Raw genomic sequence first — 16,408 nt, 5'->3', positions numbered from 1 at the left:
AGATCTGACAGAGGAAAAGTAATTGGTCACTGATCAGGAAGTGCATCTGTTATTCATGTACTGATTTGTGGACTAAAGGTCTAGCAGCGAAGTTTGTACCTTATGCAATTACAATGAATATACTGTGGTAACTGAAATTTGAACTATGTTGTTGGGGGACTTGTGTAATTGAAATCATTATAAGGAAATTTGTGCATACAGAAATTTTGCAGGGAAAGGGCTGACTGTATCTGAAAATAGTGTCTTTGCAGAACACACAGGAAGGGATGGAGAACGTAATTAATATATAGTGGTGGTAAAATTGGTTATCCACATGCAAAAAAGCAAAATGGATTCATCCTGTCATCCACAGACATCTTTATATCATACACAGAAATCGACTATAGCTGAAGTAAATATCTAAATTTTAAAGACAGATCTTTCTATATTTATATATATGTGTGTATATACATATACATATACATTTATGAATATCTACCACCCATCTATCGATCATCTATTGAATACCCTAGGGGTAGAAAAGGCTTTCTTAAGATACAAAATGTGCTCATCACTAGAAAACATACCATATTGTTACATTCAACTATATTAAATTAAGAATTTCAGTTCATTGAAGTATACCACATACTGGACAAGACATGGTGGATATAACTGCTAGTTGCCCTCCCCTTCTCACTGCAATGCTAGAGCCCACATTTCCCAGATGCCTTAGAGATAACTATGCGACTGATTTCTCACTAATGAAATGTGACTGAAAGTGGTGTGTACAGCTTCCATCTTACTTGCTTAAAAGACATTGTTTCCAGGGATTTTCCCTCCTTTCCATGCCCTGTGACCAGCTCTGACCACTAAGGAGGCAATGGTATAACAACAGGATGAAAGGACCTAGGGTGTAGAGCCAGCACAACTGCTCATGATGGAAGTGTGAAATAAGCTTCTATCTTTTATAAACCCTTTTGTGAGCATTTCTTATTAGGAGTCCTTGCCTCTACCTTAAATGTCATAGACAAGAACATGTATTTCAACAGAAAGGAAACTCAATACACACAAACACACATGATGAAACAATGCTCCCTTCTTAGGAATCAGGGAAATGCAAATTAAGACCGAAGTGGGATAGCATTTTATACCAAAAATTAAGTGTACCAGGTGTCTGTGAGAATATGACACAATGGAAATTTTTATACACTGTGAAGAAGAATAAATTTAGTGCAATTACTTTTTGAAAAAAATGTGGCTTATTTTATACAGCTGAATATGATCATATTCTTTGACGCAGCAATTGACTTCTATGGATTGACCTTAGAGCAGGGTTTCTCAGCCTCCGCACTTTTGAGATTTGAGGCTAGAATATTCTTTGTTGTGAGCTCTGTCCTGTGCATTGTGGCATGTTTTGCAGCATCCCAGCCCTCTACCCACTATACACTGGTAGCACCTCCTTCCCAGTGCAACAACCAAATCTCCAGACATTGCCAAATGTCCTGAGGGGGGAGATGCAAAATCACCCCTACTTGGGAACTGCCACCCCAGACAAACTCTTGCTCCTATGCACTAGGAGACACACACAAGAATGTTCATTTCAGTTTGTGACAGTCCGACTAGAAACAACACAACCACCCATTAACAAAAGATGAATAAATTAATTAAGTGTCAACACTCACTAGAACATTACACAGTCATGAAAAATTATAACACCACACAAGAAAGTGAATCTTAGAAACACAATCTTGAATGAAGAAAATCAAATGACAAAAAGACTTCAGATAGCACATAACAATTTTCACAAAACACAAAAACTGTCAAAAGTATTTTTAAAGATGCCCACATAATTAATAAAGCCTCATTTCTTAAAAGCAAGGATGAAAAACTCAAGAAATGATAAACAAGAGATTCAGGATGGCTACTTTGGAGGAGAGAACAGGAGCAATAAATACAGATAGAATCCCTGGTATCAGCAATGTTCTAGGTTCCAGCTGGGTGATGGGCTGTCAGACTTTGTATAATATAAACTTCGGAAATGAAAGGAAAGAAAAACATAGCCTAGATACTCTGACTCTCATGGTAACCTTTTTCTTCTAATGACGAGAGTGTGCAGAATATAGGAATGCTAGTTTAGAGAATTTAAATATCATGTTATAGTAATTACTTTCTATTTGCCTTAAACGAGTTTCAAAAAACCTAATCCCATCCATTGGAGAAACGCATCAAAATTCTCAAGTATCCCACCAAAATCGAGCCCTCTTCCCAGCCTGCCTATTGTGTTTTCACCTTTTCTTGGGGGAGAACTGCATGTTCATCTGGGCTGCTCTGGACCAGCCCTCTGAGGGTTACTTGCAGATGTTGTGTTGTCCTTTATTGTACTTGCTTATTTCATATGGGTCTGCCCCACAAGGCCCTGTCTGCAGGGCAGAGACCACCTGTATTTGTTCCCATTTGAACGCCCAGCCTCTGGCACAGTGCCTGGCCCAGAGCAAGCCCTCAACAGGGAACGCTTGTGTACATAATTGTCAAATCAGTGTTGTACACCTGAAGCCAGTATAATATTGTATGTCAACTATACTTCAATTTAAAAAAAAGGATGAACTTTATGGTATATGAATTATATCTCAATAAAATTATATTTTTAAAAGTCGATTAGTAAAAAAAGAAGAATTAGAAATTACATCAGAAAGCAGTGCTTCTTAATGAAAGTTCTGAGGACCACGTGAATCAGAATCCCATAAAGTGCTTGTAAAAAAAAAAGGAAAAAATGCATATTTTTGATGACTCAATTACTAATAGATCAGATCTCTGGGGTAGACCCAGGAATCTATTTTGTTGAAGATAGATAATTCCTAAATATTCTGGGGTTTTACAAAGTTTGCTGTAATTATAGGGCTTTACTGAAGTCTTCTTTTTATTCTATTCTCTTTTTTAAAATGGGGAGGAAAAAAAGCCCTGAAAGTGTAACTGAAGCCTTTCCCACACCTGCACAAGCTTATTAATCAATGTATGACTGGAAAAAAGTCAGTGTTTTGAAGTTTGTTGCTTCCCCATCTACAGCTTGTTCTACATGAGTAATTTAGCTTTTGAAACATACTTATAATCACAAACTTCCTTTCACTTTTCCTTCTGTCATTTTTATTCTTTGTATCAACCAACGTGGTAATAGCTGCTTAGCTTTCCAATGTGCCGCCTGCCTCCTTCACTTGACTCCCCGACGCCCTCCCTCTGCCTGTGGAGTCCCTCAGGATCCTGTTCTGCCATCACTGCTGTTGCCTCAGTACCTCAACAGTGGTCTTTCTGTACTCGGGGTTAGATCTACCATTGTTTCCTTCCCTTAACACTAAGAGAAGTCTCAGAATAGTTTTAAAATCTAGAGCCTGGTTAAGCCAAGGATTTCTGCTAACAGCTCTACTCTGAGCCATGCCAAAGTCTACGGCCTTGATCCTCATCTGCTATTCTGCAAATCCATGTACCGTTTGCAGGGTAGGCTTAGGATAAAAGCAGGAAATCTCAATGTAAGTTGTTTCCATCCTTCATGAAAGTAACACAAAAATCATGCCCCTCTACAGTGACACCACGTATATTGTGTCTTTCTTCCCCCATTCAATTTCTTATTTCTGCCTCTTTCTAATAATTTCCTCATTTGATCTGCCACTCATTTTATCATGCATCTATTTTCTTTATATAATGCCTACTTTCCCTTTTCTTCTTCCTTTCTTTTTGGGTTGTCTCCAAAATACAAACATTTCTTTCTTAAGCTCTCCTTTTAAAGGGCTTTACTGAGTAATAGTTTATAAACATTACTATTAGTAGTATATTACTACATTACTATATTGCTATGTATTACTACAGTTCTATTATTATTACTATTACTATAAAAAATCACCACTTACTATTCTATATGCAAAATCCTACACTGTGCCTTGTAGGACATACACAAACTAGTAACAAACCTTTTTATTGATTTTAATCCATTCATTCCATAACTGGTCATTAAAATTCAATTCTATTAAGCACTATGCTAGGCAGTGAGGGAATAAAGATGATTAACATATAACACCAGACTTTAACAACTAAAGATCTAGCAGAAGGAAAAAAGGAGCATAGAAATAAATATAAAAAATGGCTTAGGTAAGTCAAAATATGTAATTGCATTTTAGCAATAAAGAATACATATTCTAGAGACAAATTTAAGTTTGAATTTAATAGTCTAAGGGAGATAGTAAAGTGATATTAATGAAGTAGAATTGACAGGACTAGTTAAAGGTGTGGAAGGGACAGAAAACAGGGAGAGAAGGGGCGACTTAGGATGATCCCCAAACTGCTGCTTTGGTGAAGAATGTGGAGTTGGGGGCTCAGGAGAAACACGTCTGCTGCCAAACATTAGCGATGCGACTTTGAAATCTGCCTAATGGGTCCGGAGGTTTTACACATACATATACAAAATAAAGTTTTTGTCTTCCTGGGAAATCTCCTTCATAATAACATAGCAATGAGCTTTTTAAGTTCTATAACAAACCTAACCTGACAAACTTCATTTAACTCTAATTTCTTAAAGGAAAATTACTTTCTCATCTCTATTTTATATGACTTATTCATTAATCTCTTCCCTGCATTTCATAAATTTGCAAAAGAAACTTCTCACCAAGAAAGCAAACCTTCCCTGGACCTGTCCCATCATGACTAGTCAGAACTTTTTTCAGTTTTCCAAGAGACACCACCTCAATGGAAAAAAATATCAACCTGTACAATAAGGAAATAACCTGAAAGACCATTAGGACATTTGATTTCTCTAGGGGAAAAAAAACCATTACTATTAGTAGTATATTACTACATTACTATATTGCTATGTATTACTACAGTTCTATTATTATTACTACTACTATAAAAAATTACCACTTACTATTTTATATGCAAAATCTACACTGTGCCTTGTAGGACATATACAAACTAGTAACATACAATTCTTGCCCTCCTCAATTATAGTCTAGTAAAAATATTATAAAACTTTTATCATAACATTTAAGTCTAGTACTGCTACTGATAATAATAGCTCCTATATTTCTTACTACATGCAAACACTCTAAATGCTTTTCATATATTAACTCATTTAATCCTCAGAACAATCCATGGGGTAATACTACCATTTTCTTATCTAACAGTTGAAGAGATTGAGACATTTAGAATTAACACTAGTGAGTGACGAAGCCAGGACTTGGTCCCAGGCAATCTGCCTCCAGAATGTATGCTTTCTGCCATTGTCATTTACTACCTCTCAGTAGCTTTTGTGTCTAAATAAACCACATTCTGAAATATGTGTATGTGCATACATATACCATTTTAAATAAGTGATTCATTAACTAGATACAAAGTGTACAAATAACAAATGCACAACACACAATACACACATCCATGCAAGTAATAGCATGTTAACAGCACCCCAAGACCCCTCCATGGCCCATCCCAGTCGCTATTGCCCATAGGGGTAACCACTACCTTGACTTTGAACACTTTTTCTTAGTTATGCCTGGTCCGGGACCATAAACAGAACTGTACAACATGCGTCTTTCCTCCTGGCTTGTTTCACTAAACCTTTGTGATGTTGCTTTGTTTAACAGCAGTGTGTTTATTTTCATTACTAAATATTATTCCATATCATTTATCCATTTTACCACTTGTAGAAACAATAATTGTTTCTAGGTTTGGGGTATTAATAATAATGCTGCCGAGAACATTCTTGTGCATGTCTTTTCATGCATATTTGTGTACATTTCAGCTGGGGAACTGATGGGTTGTAGAGAGTTAGTAGATAGTCTCAACTTTCCAAAATGGCAACACCAACATAAGCCCTGTGTGCTTAGCATAGGAGAGGCCAAAGTACTCCACAAGCTCATAAATACTTGGTATTGTCCTTCTTTCAAGTTTAAGCCATCTGATTGTACACAATGACATTTCAGTATGGTTTTCTTTGCATTTGCCTGATTTCTAATAAAGGTGGGTATTTTTTTCACATTTATTGGTTATTTGGATACCTTCGTTTAGAAAGTAGAGTCAAGTGTCATGTTCATGTCTTAAATTGGGTCATCTGTCTTGTTCTTGTTTATTTGTGGGTGTTTTGCATGCAGTTTGAAAACAAATCCTTTGCCAGTATATATTTCACTATGTCTTCTCTCACTTTGTGACTTGCCATTTTACTCTCTTAATGGTGTCTTTAGGAACAGAAGTCTTTAATATTTAAATTGCTGTGATTTATCTTTTTTCTTTATGCTTAGTGTTTTCTGTTTTGTCTTTGAAATCTTAGTCCATATATGTACACCCATGTTCATTGGACCATTATTCACAATAGCCAAAGGCAGAAGCAACACAAGCTGCCTTCATCCCTTGATGGATAAATGGATAAATGTGGTATATGCACATAATGGAATATTATTCAGCCTTTAAAAAGAGAAATTCTGACACATGCTGCAACATAGATGACCCTTGAAGACACTGTGCTAAGTGAAATGAGCCATAGAAAGAGAAATACTGTATGATCCCATGTGGATAAGGTACCTAGAGAAGTCAGGTTCATAGAGACAGGGAGTAGAATGGTTACCAGGGCCTGGGTGTGGGAAGTGAGGGGAGTAGGGAGTTATGGTTTAATGGGTATAGAGTTTTGATTCTGCAAATGAAAAGTTGTGGAACTAGATGGTGGTCATGGTTGCACAATGTGAATATACTAAATATCACTAAACTGTACACTTAAAAATGGTTAAGATGGTAAATTTCATGTTATGTGCATTTTATTACATTTAAAAGTTTTTAAAATCTTATTCTACCCCCAAGTTCATGAGGATTTTCTCCTACTGTCTTCTAGATATTTTCTTGTTTCACCTTTCACATTTAGACCTAAATTTGAATGGAACTAATTTTTGGATTTAGTGTAAAATAGGGGTCATGATTTCTTTTCTTCTCTAATAATATCCACTTTACTCAGAATTTATTGAAAAGACCACCTAAAATTTTTTTTCAACAGTAGTTTGTAATTTTCCATGCAGAGGTCTTTTATGTCTGCTGTGCAATGGGCCTGTGGTTGGAGTCAGCATGATGGCAAGGATGGAGGTTGTCTCTGCAAGGCCCTAGGACATGTGCTCCCTCCTGCTAGGCTACCTCAGCCACCGCTGCCTTTGCTGCCCAGTCTCTCGTCTGAAGTCCTGGAGGGATCTGGTCCCTGCTGCCAACAGCAGTGACGTCTAGACCACACACTTATATTTCTCTCTCTCTCCTTCTCTCTTCTTCTACATGCTTTCATTTTGCTTCCTGGCATCAACCCCTGCCCCACACCAGCAACCAATAACCACCTGCAGGACCTGCCCCAGGCTCTGCTTTAAGAAAGCTCATGAGAAGGTCCCACATTAGAGTGGGAGTTGATGAAGGCCTGTCCTTCATGGGTGCAGACTGAAATGAACTCCAGCTGCATGTGTCCAACTAAGTCTGCACAGCCTTGCAGGTTCTCCTGGCCACCTTCTGATTGGCTTCTTGCTTCTAAGCTTCTGCTTCCACTGGCAGAAAGCTATGCTCAATATCGGGTCCTCCCCTGCATTTCCTTATCTCCAGGATCTGGGACCCTCAGACTCTAACTGCCTTGGCAGTACTCCAATGCCTTTAAAACCAATTTAAAAAGATGTTTGTCAGACGTTATACGGCAGTTGTCAACAGGATGGTGATTTTGTTACAACCTAGACTGCCCAAGCTGGTGATTTTATTTTGTTTTGTCTTTAATTGAAAATACTGGGCAGTACTTACAGCTGCATTGTTCTGGGTGGGTCTTCTGTCCACTCAACTCCAGAACAAGATGCGCATCAAGAAGTGACCACACCTCTCTAATTTGATACTTCCTGACTGGTGTCAAATGATCACCTCAGGAATTTTATGTTTGTGTGTCTTTTTAGTTGAAGGAATTAGAGGAAGGAGGGTGGGTAAGAACTGATAAGGATCTTTCTATTACCTGACCACACCGAAACTTGACTTGGTTATTTTGGATTGATGAATGCTTCCATTCCCTGAATCTCCTCTGGTGCTTATGAGGTTGATAAATATGTTAGACTCTGTCTCTGCACCTGGCTTCCTGCCAGTGTACATGTAGATCTTATAAACCACTACTGAAATGTCAGGAATCTGATAGTATCTTTCTCATTTTTATTTTCTCTTTGACTGTATTAGACACCCTGGAAGGGAATCAGAATGCTCTTTAATCTAGTTGATGTGAGTTTCTCTAGGGTGCTTGGCCCCGCTCTTCTTCTTATGCACACCTCTATTCAAACATACTCTCAGCTATTTCATATTTACCTCATTCATGCAGACTCTCAGCTATTCCCGGAACTACTGTTTCAAAATAATTAGTTAGCAATTATGCACTTTTATTAAGCACTACACTTTCACAGTTATTATGAAAAGTTGTATTAAAAAAAAAACTCTTCTCAATTAGATGAAAGTGGCAATTTTTTCCCCTGAAGTTTGGCTGTTCTAATCACAGCTGGTCACTCACGTTGCTACTTCGTGGAGATTGCTATTCCAAAAATGGAGATTTTTAATAGCCCTCTTGAGAGAGAAAAAAAACAAAGATCCTAGAGAGATGCAAATTTAAATATAATCTTTAAAAAAGATCCCAGTGAGGTACCAGCAAATTATAATCCACTATATTTGACCTTAGAATTAAGGCAATTTCTGAGACATTGGTAGAAGTCACTAATTAGAAAAGGGATTACTCTTGCTGATACTATTAAAATGAATTTCTTGGATACAAGGAGTACTTTTTAGTCCAAGTCCTAGAACTCTATAAGTTATACTCAGGGCAATTGAAGAGTTGAATTTATAGAAATTCACATTAACGTTCTCCTAAGAACTCAGATATGAAAATCCAACAAGTAAGGAAACAAGGTAAATGAGAAACATAGCCTGTTTCTGCCATGCCTGACCTTTAAAAAGACAAATGTGGTATACTGGGAAATGGTGTAAGCAGAGAAGATAAATCAGTTTCTTTGGCAGTCTTACATATTCTAAGATGCCTCAGAGTGAAACCCAGCTGAGCTTAAGCAGGAAATTAGAACTCTTCTCATGAATTTAGGATAACCAAAGAAATCTTTTAAACTACATATAAAGAAGATCCAGTCTTACAGCATAAATTGACTCAAGCCAAAACTTATGCTCAAATTCTTCATGAAAACGAGTCTGTGGACAAGTGTGATTAGAAGTCTTTACAGGGAAACAATGCTTCCATTTACTGAGATTTTTTCTTTATTTCAGGTGATGAGTGAACTTGTTTACAACTTTTTAAAGATGAATCCTTAAGTATTAAAATCCTCTAAAATATTAAAACATTTTAATATTTAAAATATTAAAACACATATAAAGTATAAAAATACAGTTTTAAAGGCTGTAAAAAGTACATTACAAAAATTATTTAGAACAGAGACTGTATATTTAGAGCACAAAGAATAACACTCAGTGCCCCCCACCCCACATTGTACATGTCGGTGATCAAATCCCATGCTTTGTGCCTTCTGCCTGCAGAAATTAAAACACTTCTCAACACATGTACTCAGAAGCTGCTACAAATTTATTAATTGATTTAATACTCATGCACCAGGCACTAAAACAAAACAAATTACTTGCCATCTGAAATTTAAAGAAAAGTTAAGGTACCAGAAATTTACAACAAAGTGGTTATCATAGTTTAGCACTAAATTTTTTCCCCAAACCACATAAAAAAAAAAAATCATACAGCTTAAATTGGAAGTTGAAAGAAAAACATAATCCCACGCACAGAAGCAGGCATTTTGCTGCAAACTTTAACACTGACTCAACTTTAATTGTAACTATGTTAATGAGGCAACATAATTCACTAAGCATTTGCTACAGTTCTGCAATAAAACATGTGGGCTCTTTTTATAATGCTGGATTTGTAACAATGGATTCTAACTACAAACTTTTTCATGATCCTTAAGGCAGTATAAAATCCTTCCTTCTCTAACTTAATACAAAGGGAAAATTATAAAACGCTTAAGTTAACGTGTTGTAGCACCCTAAAATATCATGTGTTTTGAACAAGTCTTAGCAAGTGAAGATTGCAGCAACTCCTTGTTCAATCCTTGTCCTTAGGCATGAAAGTCAGGCCCAGAGTCATTGACTTAAAGGTAGGGCCGTAGGTTGTAGCTAAAAACATCCATTCTGTTAAAAACATAGAGGGCTAATAAATTATCTGTACTCTAAGAGAGAGACCCCCCTCACCCCACCCCAAAACACAAAGAGGTGAACTCCTGAGGGAGCCCAATGGCAGGTTAGAAGAAGACTTATGAGCTCAAAGACTTGAAAAATGCGAAGCTGGGTTTCTAAATATTGATGTTACACAGAATGAAAGAGATCATTGTACTTCAACATAATCAAAGGCAGGTATTTTTAATCCATCCTTCTGACTACACATAGTAGTAGAAGCACCAGATTTTAATTAGTAATATATCTATCATCGTGATATAACTAAAAGATGACTGAACTTCTTGGTTTGGGTTATCCATATATGTTGGACATTTTTGCCAAAAACATTTTAATATTCTCTTTACCATAGTTGGTGTTAAACTTTTCTTTCTGATAATTAGTAGCTTCAGCTGCTTCACTCTGACAAAGTCATAAATACAGAATAAAATGCTTTTGTTGCTGTTTGTCACAATTGTTATTCAGTTCAGTTGATAGCAAAACTACCTATTTTCACCATTTGTGACTTATTTTTCACTTGTGTTCTCAGTGTCATCTTCAACACTCTCATCCTTGTATTTACCTATATTTATAATCATTTCAAGAATTTCCCCATCTGTCAACGAATGAATGCATAGCACATGTATCATTGTCAAAACTTATCATTCTTTGGGCTTATATTCTTGTGGCCTATAAAATAAAATTTAACATCATTTTATCAGTGACACAAATATCTTAAATTTTCACCTGCAGGTTTTTTTTTTCTTTCAAACATCATTTTATGCAAGAGTCTGTGCCAAGCATTTGTTAATGATGATTTATCAGCATCAACTCCAAGCATTAACATATCCATTACATCTTTTCAGGAAATCTTAGATTCTTTAGCCTTTGATTACTGCAGCAAGCATAGTTAAAATATATACATATCTGTTCTTCATGAGAACATACATAATTCTTTAGTCACAAGAATATATTAAACATGTCACATGTCTGGGGAAAGGGCTGAAATAAATAAATTTCTCAAATATGATTTTTTACTGGAAGTTTAGGAGAGGGAAACCAAAGCCATTGTGGAACGTGGGTTGGCTTCAGTGGAAGTTCACAGGGAGGCAATGAACACACAACAATGTGGGCAGAATGACACACCTTGGCGATGGCCAAAAAGAGTAGAGGGTCTCACCCAGGGGTCCTCTCAACTTCTGAGGGTGATATTGGGAACTGAGGTATCCACATGGAGCAGGAAAGGGAGCAGAATGAGAAGAATTCTGAATTGACTAGTTTCAACTAAAAGAAACTAGACTTTATACTGGAAATGACTAAGCTTATTTTGAATAAAAATGATAAAGATTTCCATCATCAATGGAAATAAGGACTTGGATTATTTTGAAGTCATGTTTGTAGAAATATGATTACATGTTGCAAAATCCACTCTTTTAAGGGATATAGTTTAATGAGTTTTGACAAATGTTTACAAGCCCTTCCACTACTGCTACAATCTAGAGATTATTTCTATCACCCTAAAAAGTTTTTCATGAGGGGTGTGATTTTAATCAGCTATGGAAAATGAAAAGTAGTTATATTTCTGCATCCCTCAAAGTTGCAATTGTGAAGATTCAAATCCATAACATGATGTTAAAAACAGTGCAGATGTAGTAATAATCCAGGTGATATCTAGGTGAATTGTCTCATACATGATACCATATAAAGGAATGACTATATGAAGGAATTGAATCCAATTAAGCTATTATAAAATATATTGTATTTAGTACAGTTCTGTAATTTTAATCTGAAATTCATTTGAAGAAACACCTCCAGATTTCCTATCATTCCTTGGTGGCCCATTTCTCAAGTACCCATGGTATAAGACAAGTGATGGTGGGGCAGCCTTTACACAAAGCTAGCTGGAAGGGAATGTTTAAACATTTAGATATCAGAAGTTTATTTTGTAGAACTGAATTGAGTCCTTTGCCATCAAGTTTATACATGTTTCTCTACACTCACAGGATTCTGAAAGGCCAGTGTATGTTTAAGAGGAAAGGACCACCCCGAACCCAGTCTAAGGTGCTAAGATTGAACTTAAGGAGTAGTGATGGCCAAATAAAGTCAGCCCCAGAAGTAACTATGAAAAGGCCCAGCTGTTGCCTTATTCTACAGTGTGCCATTCATCAGTATTAGAACATCATAATAAATTAGTTGAACCAGGAAATTTTCCTCCTAGATATAGGCAGCTATTGAATACCAGAAAAATGCCCTGAAGGGGAAATGATCTTCTCAATTTAGGATGATTTTGAAAAAAGTCATTGAAGAGTGTTTGATAGGTCTGTTATAAATTCACCTCAATGATGGGAAAAAGATGGCAGAGTAAGAAGGCAAGGCAGAGAACTCCTCACAAAATCAGATACAACAGGAAAATACGGCAAATACAACTAAACCTGCAGACTGCAGAACTGACTACCTACATCTGGGGAAGAAGAGAAGACCTCACACAAAAAAGGCAAAGTGGCAAAGCCGAGATCTGGTGGGACCCAAGCCCTCCGCCACCCCCAGCCCACACATGGGAGGAAGAGGAATGGCGTGGGGAGGGAGTAGGAGCCCAGTACCACTGAACACCTGGCCCTGGAGATCTGCTCCGGGAACAGGAACCCACTTTACATGGTGCTCTGGTGATTAGTGGGGCTGGACAACAAATACAGGCAGAACACTTGGTGAGGCTCAGATTTTAGCTGCTTGTGGGGAACAGTTAGGCTGTACCAGTCCCCCTGAGACAAAAGCAAAGCAGGCAGTTTGAAAGACTTCTCAGCAGCAAGACAGGTGCCAGAGGGTCAAGGGTTACCCAGAGCTCTTTGCTCAGGAGAAAGGGCAGGTAGACAATACCTCCCCAACCCATCCTTGGCCCAACAAGTTAGGAACTCTCAGGAGCCCCAGATGCTCCATCCCCCTCACTGGTAATGCAGACCTGCGGCTCCTCCCTGTGGCACGTGGCCTGTGGATGAACAGCAGTGGAGTCAGAACCAGTTGCCAGGTAGGCAGATGGAGACCTTCCCAGCTTTCTCGGCCCTGCTTTGGGCCAGCTGGGGAACTGCCTGTAGGAGCCAGCCCTGGGAACTCCTTCCCTGCAGATGCAGGTGCCACTCGCTTGTAGCCCATGCCATTGCTGCAGGCCAGGTGGAGGGTCGCTCCACCCATGGAAGCTGAAGCAGCACAGTACTGAGGCTCCTCCCTGCACACGCAATATGCAGTCAACCCACTTGCCTCAGCAGTGGAGGCAGACACTACATCTGGGAAGGCAGAGGGAGACCCTTCCAGCTTTTTCAGCCCTGTTTCTGCCCAGCTGGGGAAATGCTACAGAAGCCAGCCCCAGGAATTCCTTCCACCCAGTAGGCACTGGTCCTGCTCACCTGTGGCCCCCACCATTGCTGCAGGCCAGGTAGAGAGCACCTCTTTCCCCAGCAACTCCAGCAGCAAGCAGCCCCATTTTCTCCCTACACACATGATCAACTGAGGCCCACACAGCCAACCTGAAATCAGATCACTACAAGCCAGACAGAAAGGCTCCCTGCCCACTGCATACCAAAAGCTGGAGCACCTGCACAGGAAAGTGAAGTGTCTTGAGCTTCTGGGCACTAGAGGGTGCCTCATCCATAAAGCTATTATTCCATAGGAAACACTGAGAAAAAATGAAGAGGTAGAGGAATTTGCTCCAAACAAAACTACAAGACAAACATCAGAAAAAAGGCTGAGTGAAACTGAAATCACCAATCTTCTTGATAAAGACTTCAAAGCAAAAGTCACAAACATGCTCATGGATCTACAGAAAAATATTCAAGATCTCAGGGAGGACCAAAACAAGATAAATGAGCTGCAAAGAGTCACTCAGAGCTGAAGAATACAGTATCTGAAATGAAATATATGATGGAGGGATTTAATAGCAGACTTTCACAGATTGAAGAAGTTGTAAATGATCTGGAAATTATGGAGCAAGAAAACAATAAAACTGAAAAACAAAGAAAATAAAGGATCTCTAGGATTGAAAGAATAATATGAGAGCTGTGTGGCCAATCCAAACAGAACAATATTTGTATAATAGGGCCACCAGAAGGAGAAGAGAGAGACAAAAGGATAGAAAGTCTCTTTGAGGAAACAACTGTTGAACACTTCCCCAATCTGGGGAAGGAAATATACACTCAGGTCATGGAAGTACAAAAAGCCCCTAACAAAAGGAACCCTAGGAAAACAACACCAAGACATATAATAATTAAAATGACAAAGATTAAGGATAAGGACAGTGTATTGAAAGCAGCGAGAGAGAGAAAAAAGATTCCTTATAAAGGAAACCCCATCAAGCAATCAACAGACTTCTCAGCAGAAACTTTACAGGCCAGAAGGGAATGGCATGATATATTTAATGCAATGAAATGGAAGGACCTCTCACCAAGAATATTTGACTCAGCAAGAATATCATTTAAATTTAAGCAGGGATTAAACAATTCTCACATGAGCAAAAGTTGAAGGAATTCACCACCACTAAGCCAGCCCTACAGGATAAAGGTACTGCTCTAGACAGAAATGTTCCTAAGGCTAAATAGCTGTCACCAGTGAAAATAAACCCACAGTAAAGGTAGTAGACCAATTAATTACCAAGCAGGTGTGAAAATAAATCAATTAGTCACAAAATAAATCAAGGGATAAAAAAAGTACAGAATATGACACCTCATATAAAAAATGTGAAGGAAGAAGAAGTGGGGTGTGTGGAAGTACCTCTACACTGTGTTTGAATAGAGTAATAAGTGATTTAAGATAAACTGTTAGATAATAAGGAAGCCATGTTTGAACCTTTGGTAATCACAAATCTGAAGCCTGCAATGGCAATACGTATATATCTATCAATAATCACCTTAAATGTAAATGAACTGAATGCACCAATCAAAAGACAGAGAGTTACAGAATGGATAAAAAAACAAGATGCATCTATATGCTGCCTACAAGACACTCACTTCAAACCCAGAGACATACATAAACTAAAGTGAAGGCACGGAAAAAGTTATTTCATGCAATAGGGAGAAAAAAGCAGGAATTTCACTACTTGTATCAGAAAAAATATATTTCAAAACAAATAAAGTAACAAGAGACAAAGAAGGACATTACTTAATGATAAAGAGGTCAGTACAACAAGAGGATATAACCATTATAAATATCTATGCACCCAATATAGGAGCACCCAAATAGACCAACAGTATTAAAGGGGGAAATAGACTGAAATACATTCACTGTAGGAGACTTTAACACACCACTCACAGCAACAGAATAAGTAAGGAGACAGGCAGTGAACAATACATTAGAAGAGATAGACCTCACAGATATCTACAGAACATTCCACCAAAAAGCAGCAGGATACACATTTTTCTCAAGTGTACATAGAACATTTTCCAGAACAGATCAAATACCAGGCCCCAAAACTAATCTCAATAAATTCAAAAAGATTGCAATTGTATCAAGCAGCTTCTTAGACCACAATGGTATGAAACTAGAAATCAATTACACAAAGAAAACAAAAACCTACAAACACATGGAAGCTAAACAATATGCTTCTAAATAATCAATGGATCAATGACCAAATTAAAACAGAGATCAAGCAATATATAGAGACAAATGAAAACAATAACTCAACAGCATAAACCCTGTGGGATGCAGCGAAGGCAGTTCTAAAAGGAAAGTACATAGCAATACAGGCTTACCACAAGAAACAAGAATAATTACAAATAAACAGTCTAAACTTAACAATTAAAGAAACTAGAAAAAGAAGAACAATGAAGCCCAAAGCCAGCAGAAGGAGGGACGTAATAAAGACCAGAGCAGAAATAAATAAAATTGAGAAGAATAAAACAATACAAAGAATAAATGAAACTGGGAGCTGGTTCTTTGAGAAAATAAAATAGATAACCACCTAGCCAGACTTATCAAGAAAAAAAGAGACTGTACACACATAAACAGAATCAAAAATGAAAAAGGGATAATCACAGTGGACACCACAGAAAAACAAAGAATTATTAGAAAATACTATTAAAAATAATATGCCAAAAGATTGGACAACCTAGAAGAAGTAGACAACTTTCTAGAAAAATACAACCTTTCAAGACTGACCCAGGAAGAAATAGAAAACATGAATAGACCAACTACTAGCAATGAAATCAAA

This window comes from Manis pentadactyla, chromosome 3, assembly GCF_030020395.1.
Source record: "Manis pentadactyla isolate mManPen7 chromosome 3, mManPen7.hap1, whole genome shotgun sequence".
NCBI classification, from domain to species: Eukaryota; Metazoa; Chordata; class Mammalia; order Pholidota; family Manidae; genus Manis; species Manis pentadactyla.
The sequence above is the reverse complement of the archived record's forward strand: the minus strand, read 5'-3'. Positions refer to the sequence as shown.